General features: G+C 38.9%; 2 long non-coding RNA genes across 4 annotated transcripts in view; one reads left to right on the top strand and one right to left on the bottom strand.

The window, feature by feature from the left end:
* LOC138741695 (uncharacterized) overlaps positions 1 to 9,766 on the bottom strand; it is a 25,833-nt gene extending 16,067 nt beyond the window's left edge. Inside the window, exons 1-2 of one of the 2 annotated variants that reach the window (XR_011343669.1) lie at positions 9,726 to 9,766; positions 1,393 to 1,517 (exon numbers count right to left, since the gene is read on the bottom strand). This is a non-coding gene — a long non-coding RNA (uncharacterized lncRNA). The other variant, XR_011343668.1, reaches the window with a different exon arrangement.
* LOC138741696 (uncharacterized) lies at positions 3,259 to 24,170 on the top strand. Of its 2 annotated transcripts, XR_011343671.1 has the most exons (4): positions 3,259 to 3,465; positions 3,556 to 3,763; positions 12,051 to 12,206; positions 23,845 to 24,170. It is a non-coding gene; the product is annotated as an uncharacterized lncRNA (long non-coding RNA). The 2 variants fall into 2 exon arrangements; XR_011343670.1 differs by having other exon boundaries at positions 3,259 to 3,763.

Raw genomic sequence — 24,170 nt, 5'->3', positions numbered from 1 at the left:
ATTTTAAATTTGATCAATTTTGGATAGCTGCTTTGAGCAGATATTTGGCATGTTTGCACAAACGTTCTAAACTTGCTTTGTAATCACTGGAGGAAACGGGGGTAATGGTGTCATTGCTGGTCCTTCCTCCCCTTCCAATGCATGTGGGCAATCTGCTTTCCAGGTGTTTGCTTCTTGCTGCTGTTCCTTAGACAGCAGGTCATAAAAGGTGATTACTATTCAGTGGGCAAGGATATGGGGTAAAGTCAATCAGTGGCATCCTGTTTTGCCATTACTTTATGTTTACATATTCTGTTACAGAATCATAGAGTTCTACAGCATGGAAACAGGTCCTCTGGCCCAACTCATAAATGCAAACCAGCAATCCCATCTCCCTCCAAACCTTTCCTATTATTGTACCCATCTAAGGTTTCCAATATGTGTAACCATCTTCTACTACTATCCTCTGTCTCCTTGCATCAAGCCAATCCTTTATCCCTTTGACCACTGCACCCTGTGTCCTGTGCCACCCAATTAATCTACCACCCTCTCTTTCTCCCCCCCCCCCACATTTTTGGAGGGTGGGACAAAACTGGAGCACCCAGATGAAACCCACGCAGACATGGGGAGAATGTACAAACTCCTTACAGACAGCTCTCGATTTAAACCTGGGAGGCTGGTGCTGTAACAGTGTGGCACTAACAAATTGTTGGCAAATGCCTTGATAAGGTCTACGCTTAAAGAAGATTCTCACTTAGCCAATGTCATTACTCATACAACGTGCACATTGTTTTTAATGCTTGAAAAAAATAAAGAATAAGGGTTTTTTTTTACATTTATCATATGAATGTGTAACTATTTATCCACCATGTTAATTCCAAAAAACATATGTAAACTGGGCATAGTATCAAAATTATAATTTCTTCCAGTTCTTCCTTTGTAGTTCCAAACTTATTGCATTTCCCTCACTCCCCTCTACCCAAGATTTTCATTCTGGTAATCTTCTAAATATGTCAGTGATTTCAGATAATAAGAAAAAAGGATGGAAAATATAAAAGAACAAAGAGTGTTCCAACCTCCAGGGAAGCACATGGCTCCTCTATTAATGAAGTTGGCATGGATTCCCTTTGCCAGAAAGTGTAATATCCACTCAAAAACTCGAATTTCTGTGATTGACAAGCTTCCTGGAACCTGGGGTGCTTAATTTCAGCCATCTTAGTACACTTTGCACTGCAAAGATGATGATCAAGGCTGACGCGTCATATTGTTGTTAAAATAATTTCACCTGGTGATTAAAATATCAGAGACCTCCTGTTACTCCTACCAGTGGTCAATGAAAGTGTACACTCCAATTTCCTGCTGAGTCATACAAAAATAAAGAACTGACGAACCAAATAGAAGTTATCCTCCTACCTCATATCCACTGCTTATCACGAGCTTCATGCTGTCATTTTCATCCCAATAAATATATTTTACATGATGTCAGCAATTGAACCGATAAGGATAATGCTCGTGAGATGCATCCGCTTTAGTTTTGTCTTTAAAATGAAGAGACATTAGTTAATATCAAAGAGAGATTAAAACTGTTTGACTACATCTGATTTTATCTGGCTTTGTGACATTCATGGAGAACAGGAGGAAAAGCACCTTATTAATTGTGACCTTTACTGTACTCCGAAACAAGCATTCTTCTTGTCAATTACTACCACATGCTTCAGGCATGTTTTTTTGTTATGACAGAGTGATCAGGGAACATTTCATAGTGCAATTAAACAATATTCTGAAACAAGATGCTTTTATTTGTGAAAGATCAGAGCAAGAGAAAACTATCGTACTGCACGATAGGTATCAAATGCAAATTTAAATGTGCAAAAATTGTGATTTGCTATTCACTTTTTTTTGCTTCTAAATTTGTACTGGTTTCTGAGTGATTATTTTTCTTTGGCTTGGCTTCACGGACGAAGATTTATGGAGGGGTATGTCCACGTCTGCTGCAGGCTCATTGGTGACTAACAAGTCCGATGCGGGACAGGCAGGCTCGGTTGCAGCGGTTGCAAGGGAAAATTGGTGGGTTGGGGTTGGGTGTTGGGTTTTTCCTCCTTTGTCTTTTGTCAGTGAGGTGGGCTCTACGGTCTTCTTCAAAGGAGGTTGCTGCCCGCCGAACTGTGAGGTGCCAAGATGCACGGTTGGAGGTGAGATCAGCCCACTGGCGGTGGTCAATGTGGCAGGCACCAAGAGATTTCTTTAAGCAGTCCTTGTACTTCTTCTTTGGTGCGCCTCTGTCTCGGTGGCCAGTGGAGAGCTCGCCATAGAACACAATCTTGGGAAGGCGATGGTCCTCCATTCTGGAGACGTGACCCACCCAGCACAGTTGGGTCTTCAGCAGCATGGATTCGATGCTTGCGGACTCTGCCAACTTTGATGTTGGTGATGAAGTCATTCCAATGAATGTTGAGGGTGGAGCGGAGACAGCGCTGATGGAAGCGTTCTAAGAGCCGTAATCAGAGTGATTACTACAATATGTAATTGGTTAATGCAACAATGACGGAAATAAATTTTCCCATTTGTCTTTACCTAAAAATTTCTCCTGAGCTTCTTCTGTGAATTCTCCCTTCAATATCTAAATCTGTTATGGGAGACCACATAACTAATGGTAACTGCATAGAATGAATATTTAAATTGTAAATCCAAACAATCAAACCACTAGACATTTTGCCAAAACCCACACTTCATAATTACTTTGTACCTTAATGCACATGCCCAGAATAAGGAAGTTTGCAACTAAAAACATCACAGGGAAAATATCAGAAGAGTAAACAGTGAAGGGAATAAAAATGCATGTAAGCATAAATAAATATTCCAACATAGGGAAAGTTCAGCTGGTGCTGTTGATCTCCTGGGAAATTTTCAGTCTAAACCTATTTGAGGGAAAACTCTTCAAAGGCCAGGATGAATCAATGAAGTTCTAACTTTTCAAAAATTGTGAATTAAAATTAAAATAAATCAAAAAATTAAGTAAAGGGATTCATGGCCCACAATTTCATCTGTTCTCTACTTCTCAAGGCAGTCTGTGGATACTGATCAGAATTAGGGGATTTTACACTCAAATATCTTTATCAACATGGCTGGTGTAAAAGGAAGTATTGGCAGTTGCAGAGGATTGGTGTTCTTTCCTGGAAAACAGAGGCAGGTTGGATAAAATTATGCTTTAAAAAATCTGTATGCATGCAACAATATCTGCCTCCCACACTCCTTCCCCCTTCTGCAGTCTCAGGGCAGATTGGATCCCTTGACACTCTGCAGGATTAAGAAGGTGACTAACAGCTCCAGAAAGCCAACAAGTTCAGTGATGAAAAATTCAGTGGGCTGAACCTAACCTTGACATGAAGACCAAAGATAAGTCGATATTAACTTCTATTTTCCAAAGCCTTGAAATTCATGGCTTGAATACTCAATATTACAACCATTGCAATGTTTCAGAAATGAGTAAGTATATTATATTGTGCTAATTTCACTTAAAAGTGGATTGACACGTCTGGAAGTGACCATAATCTTTCTGTTCACATCCAATTACAGAGTGACAGGCTGTCAGTTGGACAAGCAAGAACAGGCAGAGGAACCCTAAAGATATGTTGCTTCTCAGCCAGTATTCATTAGTGAACAATGATGAAAAAGACAGTTCTGCCGGGAATAGGCCAAGATAATTCCACAATGGGTGGCTCAGCTATGTGCGAGGGAGGAGAACGTGCAAGTGACCAATAGTTACCAGAGATCCCTCAGTCAGGTAACTCAACAAACATTTTCATGCTTTCATAAGGGATTTCAGGACAGTGTGGTGTCTGCCTAATGCCAAGAACAAGGAATTAATTGAACAACTGCAGAGCAATCTAGAGGAGGAAAGTGAGCAACCAGGTGTGAGATTCATTATTCATATACATATAAATTATTATTCATATCTGTGTAACAATGACATTATGTCCTGCGGGCAAAATGTAAAAGACCAGAAAGAGATTAACCATATAACAATTATAGTATGGAAACAGGCCATCTCGGCCCCTCTACTCCACACCGATTTAAGAGAACTCCACCAGTTCTACCTATCCACTCCCTGTCCGTAACCCTCCAATCCATGCACTCATCAAACCTTCTCTTAAATTATAAAATTGACCCTGCTGCAACCACCTCTTCTGATCAAATTCTACTCAGCCAACACTCTCTGAGTAAAGAAGTTTCCCCTCATGTTGCATCTAAACTTTTTCCCTCCTAACCATTAACTTATGACCTCTCGTTCCAATCTCACCTACCCTCAAGGGGATGAGTCTATTCACATCTACTCTGTCTATCCCCCCCCCTCATAATTTTATATACCTCTATCAAATCCCCCCTCAACCATCTATGCTCTAATGAGTAAAGAACTAGTCTACTCAATCTTTCTTTGTATTCTAGATACTGCAATCCAGGCAACATTTTAGTAAATCTTCTCTGCACCCTCTCCACCTTATTGATATCCTTCCTTTAATCTGGGGACCAGAACTGCACACAGTCTTCCAAATTTGGCCTCACCAGTGCCTTGAACAGTCTCAACATCACCTTCCAGCTCCTACATCCTGTGCTTTGATTTATAAAGGCCAGCATACCAAAAGCCTTCTTCACCTATGTCAGAATCCAATTTCAAAGAATGATGAACTGTTATTCCAAGATCTCTCTGTTCCTCTGAATTCCCCTTCACTGCATATGTCCTATTTTGATTATTCTTCCCAAAATGTACCACCTCACACTTATCGATATTAAACTTCATCTGCCATCTTTCAGCCTACTTTTCTAAGCAGTTCAAATCCTTCTGCAGTCCCCAAAAACCATCTTCACTATCCTCAACTTCCCTTATTTTTGTATCGTCCACATATTTACTAACCCAATTTAGCACTCCATCATCCAAATCATTAATGAAAATGAAGAAGCAAGACCTCAAAGACTGTAATCTCTTGTTTACTTCCATTGGAATAGGAGAGAGGTGTAGATAAATGGAAGAGGCTAAACAGACAGTGCATAAGGGAGGGCTTTGGATTCCTGCAATTTTCTGGAAAGTTATGTGGAATTTAGCATTTATATAGGCCAGACTCATTCCAAATCAATAGAGCTGGGTAAAAATTATTGCAGGTAAACTTGTTATTCCTAATGGACAAGATTTAAATTTGCATAGCAAAGGGGCAGGAAGTTAAAAAAAAAAGACCCAGGATTGGAAAAGAAAAGCAGAGAATTAAAAAAGGCAGAGAAAACAAAGGTAGGAAATTAAAATAAATTTAAAAAGAAATAACGGGATTCTTGCCACACCATTTCACCAGTCTTCTACACTTCAAGGCAATTTATGAACAACAAATCTGCCTGTATCATTATGGATCCTGATCAGAATCAGGAGATTTTACACTCAAATGTCCTTATCTGGCAATAGGTTGGAAAGTAGACAGAGAAAGAACCTGGTTTGCCTGTGCTTCATGGTATTTAGCAAGGAATGCAGTGAATAAGGTTGAGGATAAATGGAAATACACAAAACTAGATAATATGTAACTTTGACTTAAAGAGGACCAAGAGGCCCACCCTAATGTTCCTAGTTACAGTGTTCTTTGTTGTGATGGACAAGAGACAAGTGTTAGTATTAGTGAAAGCAACAATTACATTTTTGAGAATGATCATTCAGTGAAGGTATAGAGGTTGAAATGAAAAATAAGTGCATTATTAGGAGTCTACTTATGATGATGTAATGGGGGGGTGGTGTATTATACTGACTGCTTGCTATTGGCTATGGCTGTAGAAATACTCCACCTTACTAGTATAACAGATGGAGATGCTTTCCCACTGGCCAATTTAAAGGTGGTTCTTGTCTGTTAATAAAATTGATATGCCATAGATATGGACCAGTCAAGTATTATACCAACACAGGGCCTTTATTTCCAAACTTCAAGATGAAACGTAAATCAAAATTGTTAGCAAATATCTGACAAGTGCAAAGGCATGAGGGCAGAAAATACAAAAATCCTAATTGCATTCAGGAGAACCTTTGTTGCCAGAGTATGTAGCAAGCACGATGGGGTGAGCTGTGAGGACATTAGTTTAAGGGAATGAAGCCAGGCAGGTGATATTGGTTCAAAATTCAGCTCATCTTCAGTGTAATCATGGAAGAAGGTGAAAATAAAATCAGAGCAAATAGGACAAGGCCAATTTTATCAGTTTGAAAATTATTTTGCAAAAGTGTACTGGAAACAGCTACTTGAAGGTAAATCAGAGAATACAGAGGGTTGCCTGTACTCAAGGAAGAGATTCAAGAGTCAATGATTTGCATCCTCATATTAAAAAAAAGTGGGAATGCCAAATCTAGATTCACCGGGAGCTCATGGTCTATGGGTTAGGATATGTCTGCTGCCAAGAGCTTAAGGCTAAGAAAGTACAGTTGCATTGCAAGAACATCAAAAGAGTGTGGGGTAAAATAACAGGGTCAAATCAAAGAAAATCTTTTTTTTTTAAATGAGTATACCAGGAGTGAGAGCATGAGTAAAGAACTCGCAAACCTGTGGGTTGAAGTGAGAATGAGAGTGACATTTTTAATAGATATTTTGTGACTGGAATTGAAAAGAGCGGATTATGACAATGCTGCCATTAAAGTAAATTAGTAGGCACCATTGGATGGGACAAACATGGTAAAAAAGTGGTTAAGGATTATTATCTTTCAAAATAAATAGCAAAATTTATCTCTGGTGGTTATAAAGAGTCAGAGAATAAAGTGACAAAGGTGAGGTTATATCCTTTCAATCCTCTTTGCCCACAGGAGGAATCACAGAGGATTGAAGGACTACAAATGTGGATAGGGATTAAAAAAATTACATACTGATATGCTCTATCAATAACTGTGAGTGAGAAACGATAAGCTTTGATACACTTTAGGTTGAAGCTGGCCCGATTCCATGTGCTTGAATGAGGACAGGGGGAGGAAGGTCACCCTTTATGGCCAGGTAAAAAGGGGAGGAGTTACTAGGGAGTCAGTCATCAGTGGGCGGGCCAGCTACCCATACACAGTCATATGTACATATCACCACACATCCATACCAGGAAGTTCAGTGGTAGGCAATTGATTGGAATCCATTTTAGGAGACACTAAAAAAAAAGCCCAGAATAATTATTGGCAATCAACATGAATTAGTCAAATGAAAGTAATGTTTGACTGATAGGACTGAATTATTTTCAATAAAGTCAATGGAAGTGATGTTGTCAATGTAGATTTAGTCAGCCTCCCCACACAAGGGAGGCTGGCCGAAAAGAAGCAAATAGGAGCTCAGGGAGACTGCCAAATTGGATCAGTTGACAGATGTGTTTTTTTTTGTGTGAATGGCAGCTGTTACTAGATAAATTCCACAGGGCTTAGTATCTTCTTTAGTTGTTGTAATATATTTTCCAATGACTTAGACAGGTTTTGAGCTGATACAAAAATTGGCTGTGTGGGTGATGTTAGGAGGAAACCATTAGACTGTAGGCAGCTGTAGATGGTCTGCACATTTGGGTAGTTGAATTTAATCTAGAGAAATGAGAGACAATCAGAAAGGAAAGTAATCAATTGTACTGGAGAGGGTTCAGGAAAATACTGCCAGAGTTGGAAAAATCTGGCTCAGAGTAAAGGTCTATTCTCTAACCCATGTTTGGAACTTGCCATTATCTGACCTGGTACAACAGGTCAAGGATGGGTACAATGCTACAGATTTTCACACTGTCAATACCTGCACCTTGAGTTCCTCATCTTCCATGTTTGGTCATCTGGGTTGGCGGAGAGTCTCTCCCAGATAAACACAGAATAACAAAGAGTATAAACAATATGCAATCCTGTATCCATAGTGATAGTCACTTTGTGGAAAAAAAATCACCACACAAAACTGTTTACACCAGGGGTAGCCAAACATTTTTGGTTGTGGGGCATATACAGAAAAATATAATGAGTCACAGGCCAAACAATATTAAGCCCAGAAGTTTTCAACCAGCTGTACTGAAAGATAAACCGTGTTTTTAGACCAGAAAATTAATTTTCTACAAAAACAACTTTATGATACTACTGAATAGTTTAACTGTTGACACCACAGTAGTTTATTGATATGTTCACATATTACAGTAGGCATTTCTGTATCTGCTGCTCTTAAATTTAACAAATGAATACAATAAAACTCTTTAAAACTCTCATTCAAATAGCAGTGCAAAATAAAAAGCTGGGTGCAAAGTAAGACCAGGAGAATAGATCAAGAAAGGGACAAGGCCAACTCCAACATTCCTCCACAACTCTCTCAGTGAATACATTCATGGCTGAAGTGTCCACCTTACTGATTATGACCCAATGTGTAAATCTGTAGATAGGCCATTAAAGTTAATTGATGCTTGCAAATCAAACAAACACACTTTTGCTTGACTTCTGTGAAAACTTATTCATTTTCCCACCATGTCTGAAATTTTTGGCACTCCTTTGCTGTTTTCTGTCTTTTCGGTTCTGCCATGTTTAATCAACTGAGGTAAATGTTTATTTTTAACTGAGGCAAACTTTTCTTTTAACTGAGGCACATCTGTTTTTTTTAAATGAAGATTTTCATCAATGAGTAACATTGAAATGGTCGGTCTAGTATTGTTTAAAATGGCAGCGGCATCTAGTGTTGAAACTAAGGGCAATGTTAGAGATGATGTTCTAATGGGCCATATTCTATTTAATTTTAAAATTAACCTTGAGCCACTTAAAAATGGGCAATGGGCCTCAATTGGCCTGGGGCCTTAGCTTGGCTGTCCTGCTATACACCAAAGTTATTTCTATAAACAGGGGAGTGGAATAGAAGGAACGAGAGATAATCACAAGCACAGGAATCATCAGCGTGCTCTGCGGACCCCAGTGAATGAACCTTAGCTGACAAAGTGCATAATCAGTGAGTTTCAGAGGAGGGTTATTCCTGTATAAAAGTGACAAACAGCAATTGCAGGCCATTTTGGCCTGTTGGAAAAAGATATGAATTAGTAAGGTTTACTTGGTGAGGTGTGTGTCGCTACTTGCCTAACAGTAAATGCAGGGGAGGGAAAAATGTCAGTCTGACTGTTGAGATTTGGAAAAAGAGGTGACATTAACATTTGGCCATCACAGAGTATACAAATGCTCATATGGTACGAGTGCTCATTAAGTTGTGCTGTGAGACCATAAAAACTGTAGGTATGGAGGTCCCATCCTTGCGTAACCAGTGAAATCCTGATACTTTTGACTGGCCTCTTTGGAGTAAGAGTCCTCTATCCTATTTTCGATCCCAACTACAATCTTAAGAAATACTTCCATCTATTCCTGACTTTTAGTGATGTGTTCACAGAAGAACATAGATGGCTAATTGTTTAAACTCTTACATTTGCTGTTTAGTTACGCAGTCGAAGCATAGCATCATCGAGAGTGAGAGTGGCCACAAGTAATGACAATATCCATTTTTAAAATAAAAATATTCCATGTAAGGATAATCAACCTGCCTGTGCCAATAAATGAATATCTAAACACATTTGCCAGAAATTATGTTGCTTTAAAGGATTCTAATCTCCAGCTTTGTTTTACAGTACAAAATAGCAGTAATGGCACAAAATTGGTTCCTCAAACCTCATCTTTGAGCTGATTTCACATTTCTGCCTCACTACGTATGTGCCAGTGGGCATTATTTCAGGCCCCTTTAAAATATATGCTACAGGCCCTGCAATACCTTAATCCAGCACTGCTCCTGGCTAGTCATTTAATGTGAGTCATTCAACAGCTGTTTCAAACATCATAATGGGTTTGGTAATTAAGATAAGGAATGACACATCATTGGACTGAACCAGGAATAAGGCAGGTGATGAGGAAAGCCAATTATAAAATCTCTGACCTTTGAAAACTCCAAGCCTTGTTAGCAGGAACCACACCTCAATCTGAGGAAGATTAATCAATCAATCAATCAATCAATCAATCAATCAATCATGAATGAGAATAAATGGAAGGTTCCTTGACATGTTTAGTATTTGAAGCTTCAAACGATGAGAGAGGTTCTAATACAGAGAGGTATAAATGGGCAGCCTACAACTTCAAAGTGAAAAACCACTGTGTTCTTGCATCCTATAGAGAGGATTCATTGAAAGACAATAGAAAACATTACCTGACCTCTCATTCTCTAGTCTTGAGGGCAATTCACAACACCCTGAACTGAGATCAAAGACCAGTTCCATTTTACTTCTGACTCCATAGATTAAAAGCAGTGTATCTCATGTGGAACTGTTTATTTCAATAGTATCCTCCCTGAATTGAAAAGGTAAGCTATCTTTTTTTTTAAAGAAATTCTCTATTTGTTTTAATTCATTGGGATATTGTTTCAAATATTTTCCACTTTTAACTTCATGCTGTTAGAAATAGAAGTACCTTTAAAGAAATTGCTCGAGACAAAAATTGAGAAAGAACATTTATTACAGCAACAATGCAAAGTTGGGTGCTTCCCCTTACCCTGGGAATACACACATATACTGGGGCTCACCCAACTTTTATACAGTTGATTTCAGTATAGGAATACCCTCCCCCTTATATTCTTCTGCCTCCTGCTGGAGAGGTTTGGCATTAGGCAATCCTGCCTGCCTACGTGCAATTTCAGTATACTTGGAGGACCAGGGGGTATCCTGTGGGTGTCCCTTCATGTTATTGTCCTTATTCACACCTTCCTGATTCTCGGGGCTACAGTCTCTTGATATGCAGAGTTGGCTCATCCTGTCTAGGGTTGGCTAATTTAATATGTATAAATCTGTGTAAGGTTAGCTAATTAGATATGTAGGACTTGGTACTTCTGTCCAGGGCTAGGAGACCCTTATCTGATCCAGACTACCTCAACTTCCTACATTCTATTGTTCCTTACCACTCCTTATCTTAGTCTTATGGTCTTGTCACAAAGACTAGAAGATTCTTATGTTAATCGTGCTGACTCTGCTTTCCTGCATCCTAATCCCCAAGTTCATCCTGTTTGTACTGGTTACAGCCATTAACTGATGTATGAATTTTAGTTTCCTTCATGTTCATAATTTTAGATCAGTTTTCCCATCTCTCACAATGCCACTTTTATTTTTGTATTATATCACTTTCAAGAGATTTTAAATTATTCTGATAAGTTCTTAAAACAGTGAAAAACATCTGGGATAGCACCAGCTGTGGAAAGCTGACATGGCAGTGGTGGGGGAAGCTTTCTTAGTGCACCCCTTTTAAAAGTTTAACCACTACTCAAAGAATCAAGATCTTTGGGTTGTTGGCAGATATCCAGGCCCACAAGATCAATGTGAATTCAGCACTTATACAGACTAATTGAGTACCTTCCTGTAATGGGAAGGTCATGTGACCTCTCCAGAAGACAAGAAATCAGAAGTGACCAACTGCCAATCAAGGTTCAGATCTGGTCACCTGTGAGGTTGATGTGTGATTGGTCCTCCAGGTGCCAATCAAATGTTAGATCTGCCCATAGGTGAAGCTGAAGTGAAATTGGTCTTTGCATGTCATGTGGATGTGCATTGAAAAAGCCTTGCTTGAGGTGCAGTTGGCTCTTTGCTGCCCACTCAAGACTATTGCTGAGCTCCAGGCTGTGAGCTGCTGGCAGCTGACTGCAATAGGCCATCCTGGATCCTGAGCTATTGAGAGAGGTTCATGTACTTGGTATGCAGTGCCTGTTGTTTGACTCTTGTTTATTTGTGTACTTGGTTTGCTATGCCTGTTGATGGTGGATACTGTAGGTTTAACCCTCATTTCACAATCAGTAGTTGAGATTGTTTAACTGTTACCATATGTGCAGTTGATTAGGATGACTCGTGTATATGGTGACCCTGGAAGTTCCACCTAAAATGTTAGTTTTATGGTACCCTTTATATAAAATGATTCCACCCCCACCAAAAAAATTCTGGCACTTACTGCTGAGCAGTAGATGCTGTTTAAAAACAAATCACTATTTAAATAACATTATTATTGAAAGGTTTAAATTTTATTTGGATATTTTAAATTAAGCCACTGTTGGCCTCTCTAACAGGTAATTTAAAGCCTGGGCAGAGCCAACAGCCATCAGACTGGGCAGATGGACCCCGTAGAGGAGTGTTGAAACTTCGCAAATAACTAACTGGGCATGCACAAGATTGAGTCAGAACCATCAGGATGATGGCTGCAGTGTTAAGATTTCATCGTCAAGGTAAGAATTTTAGACATTTTGTATAGGACAACCCTGCTTTTAAGGTGGAATTATTAGGTTTTGAGTATTGTCCTATGTAATGGCATATATGCATTTATTTGTACCCAATGTGCAGTTATTTGTGTACTGTTGCTGTGTATGTGAGAGTGTAGGCCACTATTTGTGAATTCCCCTTTGTATAAATAGATTGTAGTTGAATACTAACATACATCCAGTCTTGATTCTCTTTGATGCTTTGATGAAAGGCTCTAGCTCAAAACGTCAGATATGTGTTTTTATCTTTGACATATAAAGGACACTGCTTAACCTTGAGTTTCTCCAGTTTTGTGTTTTTACTTCATCCACAGTGTCTGCAGATTTTTGTTTTATTTTTGATTCTCTTTGAACCTGTCTATTCTGAACACAGCAAATCCATCACAGAACCTTTGTGAATCCTAGAGAAGCAATCCTGCTTTTACTCACCACACAGAGCAAATAAGATGAACCATGTATCTCTTGTATTATATTGAATTGTATAGTTTATTATCACAAGTACCAAGATGCAGTGAAAACTTTTGTTTTGTATAATCTCCAGGCAAGTATAGCACAAAGTACAATAATAAAATAATAAAACAACAGGGCACAATAATTAATAAAACCCCTGTTGTCCAGAATTCAAGCAAATGGCAGCCTCAAGCAACTGGCAAAAAAAATTCAGAAATTAAATAAGTTTAAAAAAAAATGGGGATTTAAAATTTGTGCACCTCACTGTTTATTTGCCAATCACAGAGTCTCAAACAACTGGAAAATTTGCTTATCTGGCATCTACCAATCCCCATAGGTGCCAGATACTAAGTGTACTTTGAATTATTGTAACACTGTATAGTTTTACATTAAGTCAAACAGTGCAGGATTTGGGGATAGGTAGTTAGAGTGAAATGGAGTTATTTTTCACCAATGAGAGATTAATTTAAGAAAATAATGATAGCAGGAATGAAAATGGATTCTCTCCTTTATTCTTCCTGTTCATTTCACCTATTGGAAAGGTACAACTACCTCCATCCTCAGGGCTCTTGTTGAAATCAATGATCTCCTAACATCATAAGTTTATGGTTTACCTGCTGGTTCTCACATGACGAAAGCAAGTTTGAGTTGGTAAAGTGAAGGGATGAGAATATCAATGAATAGGGTTCTGAGTTCACCATATTGTCTTTGTCAAAACAATTTTTAAGATTAATTTTATATTCAACAATTGTTCATTTGACACTGAACAAAGGATTTTGGAATATGGCTCTGAATAGTACTCTGGCAATTTTCAGTAATGCAAGTCAATTTACCTTTGCTTTTCTATTGACCCAATATAAATTGCATCAGGCAATAGACCATAAACTGTTAATTTGCACTTTGTGGCTCCGTTGATTCAGTCCAACTACTTCATTTGCCTTTCTGTACTGTGATCAGACTGAGAATGCATAATTTTATCAAAGGTATGTGCTTGTTTCTGAAACCAAAATTTCTACTATGCCAAATGCATTTAAATGATTATTTGTTAAGTTGATGTCATTTTGTTATTTGAGAACAGGATGCGCCTCATCACTCCCACTTACTATAAAATACTATTCTGGAAATTGGTTTCTATCTGTTTCTTCTCAATTGCATTCATATATATTTTATTGATTATAAACTTGAAACTTAGCTTGTGTGTCATCTAATAACTCCAATATGTTACTGTTATTTTCATAAACTCTAAAGATTGCAAATTTTTACACTTATTGCATTTATTGCAACTGGAGTTCTGGAATTCTAAATGATTTATGAGCAAGTTCCAAAAATATTAGCTCCTTGTCAATTAACTTCCTTATGTCTCTTTTCAATGATCTTTAAAAAAAATATTAGAATTTGTTAGTGCCAATTCTAGAACAGTGCTGTCAAAATCATTCATAAAATACCATTACTTTCAGGGAGAGGAGACACCACTGAATTAATTTCTTGTATAAGTAGCTCATTTCCTCATGGTTCTGAATTTGAGGATTTCAAGAAGTTTATCAAATGCAATGGAAGCTTTTTCCTTTTGCCAAAGAATTGATGCTTGCCCAATGATGGAAGAAAGTTGCAGGAGCCTCTTTGGCACCAAAGGAATTTGAACTACCTTTTAAAGAATGGTGTCATGGAGATACGAGTGGAAGTTACCAGATTGCATCTGTTAGAGCATTAGTGTGCTACAAGAATGAATTTTTGGGGGTCTTTGCCCCTTGTGATTGATGGAGAAAAATGTAGATTTGTTAAACTCGACCAACTCAGCAATGTGCAACCAAGTGTTACATGTGACATATCTCACTAGTGACAGCTGGTGATGCTCTTGAAACAAGTTTTCAGCTGGAGAAAACTACTCCAACTTCCACCAAGTGGAATGCAGGAATAAATATGTAATTCTGGATTTTGAAGGTCACAAAAAATATCAATTAGAAAAGCAGAACCTGGCTGAAATTCCAGTCATCATCCTGTCGGGTACGTTCTTGGGAACGCCCCCACCTCCAAATTTAAAAAAAGAAATCAATGACTAGTAATAACAAAATAAGCCCTACAAAGATAGAAATGGTTCCATTCCTCTCAGATCAGAAATTAGCATAAAATAAATTGAACAAAGACATCTTATCAAATAGATGGCAGCAACAAACTTCTCCATCCAGACTTCATAAGGAGACTTACTGTAACTCACCTTGCAGGATTTTACATTAAAATAAAAACACAATGCCAGAGAAACTCAGAAGGTCAAACAGTGTATTTTATGTAGCAACATTTCAATCCTGTGCCCCTCAAGGTACAAATCTATATAAAATATATTTAACCTGCCGAGTTTCTCCCATCATTGTGTTTTTACTTTGGAGGATTTTACATCTTTGGTCAGATGTCACTATTTTATACTTGTGTCTAATTTGATGTGTATGAACACATGTCCATACTGTAGGATATATTCTGATATTTCCAGCCATTAATTTTTGCGGAAAATCTGTCAAAAACACCTCAGGGTATGATAGCTCTTTGCATAGCTCATTGCAAAATAATTGAACAATGTTCTCCCAATGTTGCAAGAAGGATGTGTTTGTCCCTTTATATAAATGTTCAGTTTCAGCTTTGGCATTATTTAAAAAGATGGCTTTGATTGGGAAAATATGCCAATCAAGATTCAGATCAATATAATTTCAGGTTTTGCTGGATATGAAGTTTGGTTTTTGGACTAAAAGTCTGACATTAAGCCTCTGGAGATGTCATGGGGCTATCAAACACTGAGGGTTCCCACTTGTTAACCCAGAAGATGTTATTCCACAGAGTCCAGGCAGCAAGTCTCAGGAGTGCAATAAGGAATACTTTGCATTGCCATGAAATTTGTCAGCTCAACATGAATTTTTAGGCCATTGTGCTGAATGCTGGCCATGTATCTGTGGAAATTAATTACCATTGGAAGTTCCTTGTGTTCAATTGCAAATTCTTAGGAAGGCTAAAACTTTTATTTGCTAAATTTGCTGAGAAATTGCTGTGTTCCTGATAAATTGGGGAGTAGTCTCACACACCTTTTTTTATATTTAAAAACAAATTCCTTTTAATAATTTAAAACTATATTTCTCAAGTAATAGATCGACAATTTTGAATAATTTCATTTTCATAAATTTTTGTTAACCTTGGCTAAGTTACCACTAATGTATGTATTTTTGAATCAAAAATTAAACAAGTAATTAGATTTAAATCATTTTCCAAATGATACACAATAAATAAATGATGGAGCTCCAGTTGAAGCGTTATTTCCACAGAATTAATGTGTATTATATTGTGATATTCAACTGGTAAATATTTTTTTCTTTCAAGTTATATTGTATCAAAATGTTATACAAGATTTACTTTGGAGTAATATTTTGAAATTTATCTCTAATAATTCAGGGAGGCCACCATCAATGCTCAGAGGAGCACAAAAGCTGAAGATGCTGGAATGCACTTGTGGGTAGAAATGATTAGCCAATATTTTGGATCAGGACCTTTGTTCGAGACTAAAATAAAAAGGGGTGACATTATATGTATAGAGGGGTAGGGACCAAAAGGTGATGGAGAATTACATGGATGGTGGGAGTGGTGGAGAGAGGGAAGATGGGGGGATTTGGAGAGAAAAGCAAGAACAACAGGAGGAAAAGATGGGAGCAATGAAATGATGTAGAGGTGGTAAAAATCAATGTTCATGCCATTATGCTGCCCAGGAGGAATGTTCCTCATCAATGCTTCAATTTCAATAAGACCTTCAATAATTGTGGCTTGGTGAAACATCATAAGAATCTAGAGCAGCAATCAAGGAAGTTGGAGGATCTCTTGAAGATGCAGACAGCCCTTTTAGTTTGATAAATGGCAGCTTTAGGTACTACTGCAATGTGTTTGCCCACTCTGCAGAGTAACAAAACAATATGGGAGGCTTTCTATAGGAGTCCAGGCATCATCCTCCCTTCACTGCTGGGAGTGAGGACTGGGTGGGGTATTTCTGTCAGGGTACTGGGCAGATTTAGTTCAGAGTGGGAGCACAATGAGTGGACTTTACCATCCATCCTCCACTGTTGGTTTGCCTCAAAAATAGTATTGGGACAGTATTACACTTTTGTTGGTTATTAAATGAATTCAGGACTGATTACTACATTAAACCATAATCCAAATTCAAATAGAATATTGTATGGTCATGTGTATTGTGAAGGGTCATTGCTGTCACGTGATGGCACTGCCCACAACCTGGTTGGAAGATTCACCAGATGCTAATCAAGGTTTGGCCTCGCCCCATCTATCAGTGCACACCTGTCCATTGGCCCCTTTAAGTTATTTTATACTTGTCCTGGGGCCATTGGTCTTTATAATTGACAAGGCCTTGCTGGCACCAAGCCATGTAAATTACCTGGGCTGGACCCCCAGTTCCGTAGCACTACAAAGGGTGCCATCTGTTCTCAGTTCTTTTTCTTTGTCATCTTTGATGGAGCACCCTGGTTCACTCCAGGCTGAGTATCATGAAATGGTTTTGGAGGAATTGTTGGTGAGGCATGCACTGCTTACAAGTTTGGGAGCATTTAAGTTAGTGTTCTTAGTGGCACAGAACTGTGCCTACTCTGTCAAGGGGTGACGGGTATTTTTCCTTGAATGTATGTACCAAGTTTATTTTGTGTGTGTGTATTATTCCTGTTGCAATTTTTTTCATGCTTGTCTTCTATAAATTGTGTGCTTGTGTGCCTTATTCCTGATACAATTTTTCCACGCTCATTTTTAATAAATTGTGCATGTACAATTTTCCCAAGCTTGACTTCTATATAAACTGCGTTTAATTCCTATTACGATTTTTCCATGCGTGTCATCTGTAAATAAAATTATTTACTGCTAGGCTGTTCAGACACCTTGCTTTTGAGACTCATCAAATCTGTTTTCTCATTCACAACACCATAGAATGTTATTAATGATTCAATTAAAAGAAATGTATATTCATTTTAAATACATAATCAGCAAAAGCCCAGGATCTATTTTACAGAATTTGATTCTGTAAATAAAAATAATTCATACTTGTACCTTTTGGAGTATGTCAACTATTGTATGAAACTTTTCATTTTCAGCAAGCAATGCCATTTCCTGAATTTTGTTTACCTTTTACAATAGTGATTTCAAATTGCAGCTTTTTAAACGTTTAAATCTCTCAGGCAGAATATGCCTCATGGTATCTGAATCTTCAAAGAAGCCATATGATTCCTCTAGGGATTGGAACCAACTTGCTCCAAGAATTTTCTGAGGAGACTATTTTAAATGTCAGATCGAGTGAATGGGTCTTGAAAAATGTTGGATTATTCACTAAACTGCATTGGCTATTGAAATTACTTTCCCCGGTCATTTCCCCTCGGCATTTGTCCCAGCTCATTGAGTGATCCTCGCTGCTCTTATTATAAATGAGGGCATCTCCTGGACATCATTTTTTGAAGAAATACCTCCCACAGTTGTGACAAGAAAACATTAGATTTTAGTTTGGTTTTCACTTTGTTCAATTTTTTTCCATCCTCCTCCTGAGAAAACTCACTTAATGCAAGGAAACTGCTCTGAGCTGTTGCAGAAATAAGATCTGAATGCAGCACCACAATATTTAAATAACAAGGTGTGAACTTTCAGCTCTCCATTGCTGGAGTCGAGAACAAAGGTGAAGGAAAATTAAGGGTCTCTTCTCGTGCCACTGTTTATATTTCAACAAACAAAGCGAATATAAGATTGATGGTTTACTGCAAAGTAAGATGCTTTACCTTCCAAGTCCCACCCTATGAGAACTGCAAAAATACATTTCCAGAGAAATGGAGGAGCCAAACATGAACCTGAGGCCAGAATGTAAAGGCTTTGCAAGTGAGGAATTAATCATTGTTGTTAGGAACTGAAAATAATCTAATTGCAGATATTACAGTAAAATAACTGTAGATTTAATGTAATCTGAATTGTCATTAATTGTTGTATACATTTACCAGCTGAAAATCATGAATTTAAACATCGGTGAGCCCAAATCTGAAGCTATTCCAATGTCTTACACAATTTCAACACAATATCCCAACTTCTGCACTCAAAACCTGGATTTGTGAAGGCTAATGCGTCATGTTCCTATCTACCTATGATGCCACTTTCGATAAGTTGTTTCGGTGTTCTCAAATCTCCATGTTCTACTGCAGTCCACAGTTCCCTACCATTTACCATGCAAGTCCCTGATTTGTCATCCCAAAATGCAACACCTTGCATGTTCACGTTAAGTTCCACCTGCAATTTTGCAGCTTATTTTCCCAGCTGGTCCAGATCCCACTTGAAGCTTTGAAAGTCTTCCTTGCTGTCTCTACCACAACCTTAGTGTCATCTGCAAATGTTCTGAACCAATTGACTGTTATTATCCAATTTGTTGGTCATAGATGACAAACAAAAATGGACCCAGAACTGATCCTTGAGGCACACCACTAGTCACAGGCCTCCAGTCAGAGGGGTTAACATTTACCATCACTCTTTGGCTTATCCCAGAAAACTAATGTCTAATTCAATTTACTACTTAATACTGAATATTAAGGAACTGAACCTTCTTGATCTACCTTCCATGTAGGACCTTGTCAAAGGGCTTCCCAAAATCCATTGAAACAACATCCACTGTTCCTGGTAACATCCTCAAAAAAAAATCTCTACAAGATTGATTAGACATGACCTACCACACACAAAGCCATGTTGACTCTCGTCAGTTTCTGTCTTTTGAAGTACTTGTATATCCAATCTCTTAGAATGCCTTCCAGTGCATACTTCCTGATAATGTTAGGCTCATTAGCCTATAATTTTATGGATTACTCTTCTTTCGCGGACGAAGATTTATGGAGGAGTATGTCCACGCCTGCTGCAGGCTCGTTGGTGACTGACAAGTCGGATGCAGGACAGGCAGGCACGGTTGCAAGGGAAAATTGGTTGGTTGGGGTTGGGTGTTGGGTTTTTCCTCTTTTGTCAGTGAGGTGGGCTCTGCGGTCTTCAAAGGAGGTTGCTGCCCATTGAATGGTGAGGTGCCAAGATGCACAGTTGGAGGTGATATCAGCCCACTGGCGATGGTCAATGTGGCAGGCACCAAGAGATTTCTTTAAGCAGTCCTTGTACCTCTTTGGTACACCTCTGTCTCGGTAGCCAGTGGAGAGCTCGCCATATAACACAATCTTGGGAAGGCTATGGTCCTCCATTCTGGAGATGTGACCCACCCAGCACAGTTGTGTCGTCAGCAGCATGGATTCGATGCTTGCGGATTCTGCCAGCTTGAGTACTTCGATGTTGGTGATGAAATCATTCCAATAAATGTTGAGGACAAGACAGCACTGATGGAAGCGTTCTAGGAGCCGTAGGTGATGCCGGTAGAGGACCCATGATTCAGTGCAGAACGGGAGTGTGGGTATGACAATGGCTCTGTACACGCTGATCTTTGTGCGTTTCTTCAGGTGGTTGTTTTTCCAGACTCTTTGTGTAGTCTTCCAAAGGCGCTATTTGCCTTGGCGAGTCTGTTGTCTATCTCTTTGTCGATCCTTGCATCAGATGAAATGGTGCAGCCGAGGTAGGTAAACTGCATGACCGTTTTGAGTTCTGTGTGCCCGATGGAGATGTGGGTGGGCTGGTAGTCATGGTGGGGAGCTGGCTGATGGAGGACCTCAGTTTTCTTCAGGCTGACTTCCAGGCCAAACCCTTCTCCATTGACAACGGCATGAAGCAAGGCTGTGCACCCACCCTCTTTACTATCTTCTTCAGCATGATGCTGAAACAAGCCATGAAAGACCTCAACAATGAAGACGCTGTTTACATCCGGTACTGCACGGATGGCAGTCTCTTCAGTCTGAGACGCCTGCAAGCTTACACCAAGTCACAAGAGCAACTTGTCCGCGAACTACTCTTTGCAGATTATGCCACTTTAGTTGCCCATTCAGAGCCAGCTCTCCAGCGCATGATGTCCTGTTCTGCGGAAACTGCCAAAAAAAAATGGATTACTCTTAGAACCTTTCTTAAACAACAATGGAACAAAATGGGCTCGTCTGCAAGCCTCCAGCACTTCACACATGACAAAGGATATTTTAAAATGTCTCCTGCAATTTCTGCATGAGCCTCCCTAGAGGTCAGAGGAAATATCTTGTCAGGCCCTGGGGATTTATCCATCTTATTGCCTTAACAGTAACAGTGCCCCCTCTTTAATTGGTATAGGGAAATCACTTCACTACTGTGTAGCTTTACTTCTATAGACCCTTTTGAGTAAATACAGATGGGGAAAAAAATCAATTTAACATCTCCCCCCATTTCTTTTGGCTTCATATATAAATTAGCACTTTGGTCTTCATTAGGGCCAATTTTGTCCCTTGCTCTCCTTTTGTTCTGAATAGATCTTTAAAATCCTTGTCTGCCTGAATCATCTCATGCCTTTTAGCCCACTTGAATTCTGTCTTGTGTTTTCTTCAATGTCTTATTCCCCTCAAGTACCTTGTTTCTTGCTGCCTATGCTTGCTATGTACTTCCTTTATCTGCTTAACAAGGATCTCAATGTCTCTCAACAATCAAAGTTTCTTATGCCTGTTGACATTGCCGTTAATTCTGACGGGAACTTATAAACTCCATTCTTAGTCTTGACAACATTGACTAATGATTTCATTGTCAGATCATGGCTCAGTTTATTACTTGGCAAAGAATTAGCAAAGGTTAGTGCATCCTGAGCTTTCTCAAAAAACTGATATTGCCCATAGAACACTTTCAACCCTGCTGGATATCTAAATCCTGATTTATATCCTTCCACAACACTGTCTTGGCCTGATTAAACTCCCTTTGTCTCTGTATAAACTCCTGACTTAAATCGGCATAAAAGAAAACCCTGCTACCCTGAACCATTATTGGTTTCTGGTCAACACGGGATTTCAGTACCACAAGGTGTAAAATCGTCTCCCGATCCTGATATCTTGAACATCTAATTAAAACCGCTCGTGGAGGATACCCTGGAAAAGGTTTCCTTCTCAACACTAGAGAAGCTCTATCCAATTCCAATCCTTCTGGAAATGATTTCATCTCCAACATTTCTGGAATCCGTTTACAAAAAAATTTGTAGGATCCAGTCCTTCAATGTCTTCCGGAAGTCCAGCTATTTTTGTATTATTTCGTTGACTTTGATTTTCCGGTGAATCCATTTTTTGCAGAAAAATATTCTTCTGAACATCCCAATTCTTCAATCTGATCCATTCTGTCTTCAATCTTCTTACATTTCTTGTACTTCATCACCTGCAATTAAACACTTATTAAGGTCCACTTTCATAGCTGCAATTTCTCCACACATCAGACATTTTTCCTTTTACTTCAACAAATTGTTCATCTGTATGGAAACCAAGCCATATTTTCATTTTGCTTTAACTCTTCAAACATTGTAACCACATCAAGTCTAGGTGAAGGATTTGTTAAAGTAGGTGAAGGGACTGATTTTAAAAGGAGAAGCCATTTTGTAGTTCTGGGCCTAACTTCTATTGCTTCTGCTGCCATCAATAACAACTCCTGATCATCTTCATCCAGATATTCAACTTGCTCCTAGTCTTCTTCCTCCAGTATCAAAATTTCCTCCCTGGTTGCTCTGCTGCCCCAGTCCACATCAGGCTGACCTTGTCATTGCCTTTAATTCTGACAGGAATTTATAAACTCTTCCTCTCAATATTTCCTTTTGAAGGCCTCCACCTATCAAGCATACTTTTGCCAGAAAACAGCCTGTCCCAATCCACATGTGCCAGATCCTTACTGATATCGTCATAATTGGTTTCTCCAATTTAGAATCTCAAACCGACCTAGTCTTTACTATAATTACCTTGAAACTAAGAACATATGATCATTAAATCCAGTGTTTCTTTATATACATATTTCTGTCACCTGTCCTCTTTCCCTAATAGATCAGGCATTCTACTCCTCCTAGTGAAATCATAATGCTGGAGAAACTTAGCAGGTCAAACAGCAAAGGTAAAAACACATAACTGACATTTTAGTCTTTAGCCCTTATCAAGGTAGGATAAATGTTTTACTTTTACACTGCATTCTTTCTAGTTGGGGCCTCTAGGAAAATTTTATCTACCCTTTTATACAGTCTTTTAACAGTTTGGAAATACCAGTCAATATGTGGAAAATAAAAATCACCCTCCCATCACAACCTTGTTTCTGGCAACTATAAATTTCTTCCTCCAATTCCCGCTGACAATAAATATGGTCCCATTCATGTGCTCATCCTCTTCTCAATCCTCAGTTTTCACATATGGGCTCTGTAGCTGAGCTCGTCTGTCCTATCTTGAACACTGCCGTGACATTTTCCCTAACTAGCAACATCACCCCGCCCCCTTTCATCCATCCCTCTCTATCACATCTAAAAATGAGAGAATCCTGAAAGATTGAGCTGCCAGTTCTGCAACCAAGTCTCACTAATTGCCACAATGCCATAATCCACATCTGCTGAACCATGCTCTTAAGGTCATCTGCCTTTCCGACAATATTCCTTACATTGAAATGGGCAACTCAGATCATTATTCCTACCATGCTCTGCTTTTCAAATTCTCTTTGTATGCAGGCTTAACAACATCTTCTTTCAAAAACCTCTCCAATATCTGTGCTGGCATTCTGATTCCCATCCCCAGCATTAATTTAACACCACACCCCCCCCCCCCCCACCCCCACCACCCCGAGCAGCAAACTAAGACAAAAATACCCTCAGTCAGCAGTTTTTAATTAATGGGAATTTAAAATGTTCAGCTTGTTTTGGGAAAAATTTGGGTCCACAGCTAAGTTTACAATGGGTTTCCAAATTTCCTTCTAATGGGAATGCCTTGATTCTCATTTGTAAAAGTATTTTTGTGGAATACAAATTATTGTCAGGCAGATGAATCATGATGTCAACTTAATGGAAATATTGTAATTTGGAGCTCTGCGCTACAGCTGACAGCCTCATTTCAAGTTTAAAAAAAAATAAACAGGAGCATCAGCCCCATTGAATTGATGCATCAGTTCCTCCGGATGCTATTAAAAATATCACAATGTTTCGGAATTTTCTGTACTTAGCAATGGCATCAGAAATCTCTGACTGGCACTTGATTACTTTGTCTTAAAGATACGTACTGAAACCATTTGCACCTGGGCATAAGTATTGGAAAAAGAAAAGCTCTCCAGGAACAAGTGTGCAGTGAAGACCACTGAGTCCCTGAAACTTGTCAGAAGAAACCCATTCATTCCATCAAGTTAATTGCAGAGCAAAAACACATGGGGCCTTGAACTTCCTTTGAACACTGCATTGTTTTTAATTTCTTTAAGTTTAGAGGGTTCCTTTCAGGAAGTGAGTTCTCAACTCCTAAAGCCCACCTGGGTGGAAAGATTTGTTTATCTGGGCCTCTTCAATCCTTGCATTAAAGCTGTGTCCCCATGTTACTTGTTTCTCTG

Source organism: Narcine bancroftii, chromosome 8, assembly GCF_036971445.1.
Source record: "Narcine bancroftii isolate sNarBan1 chromosome 8, sNarBan1.hap1, whole genome shotgun sequence".
NCBI classification, from domain to species: Eukaryota; Metazoa; Chordata; class Chondrichthyes; order Torpediniformes; family Narcinidae; genus Narcine; species Narcine bancroftii.
This window is presented reverse-complemented; position numbering and strand designations above follow the sequence as displayed.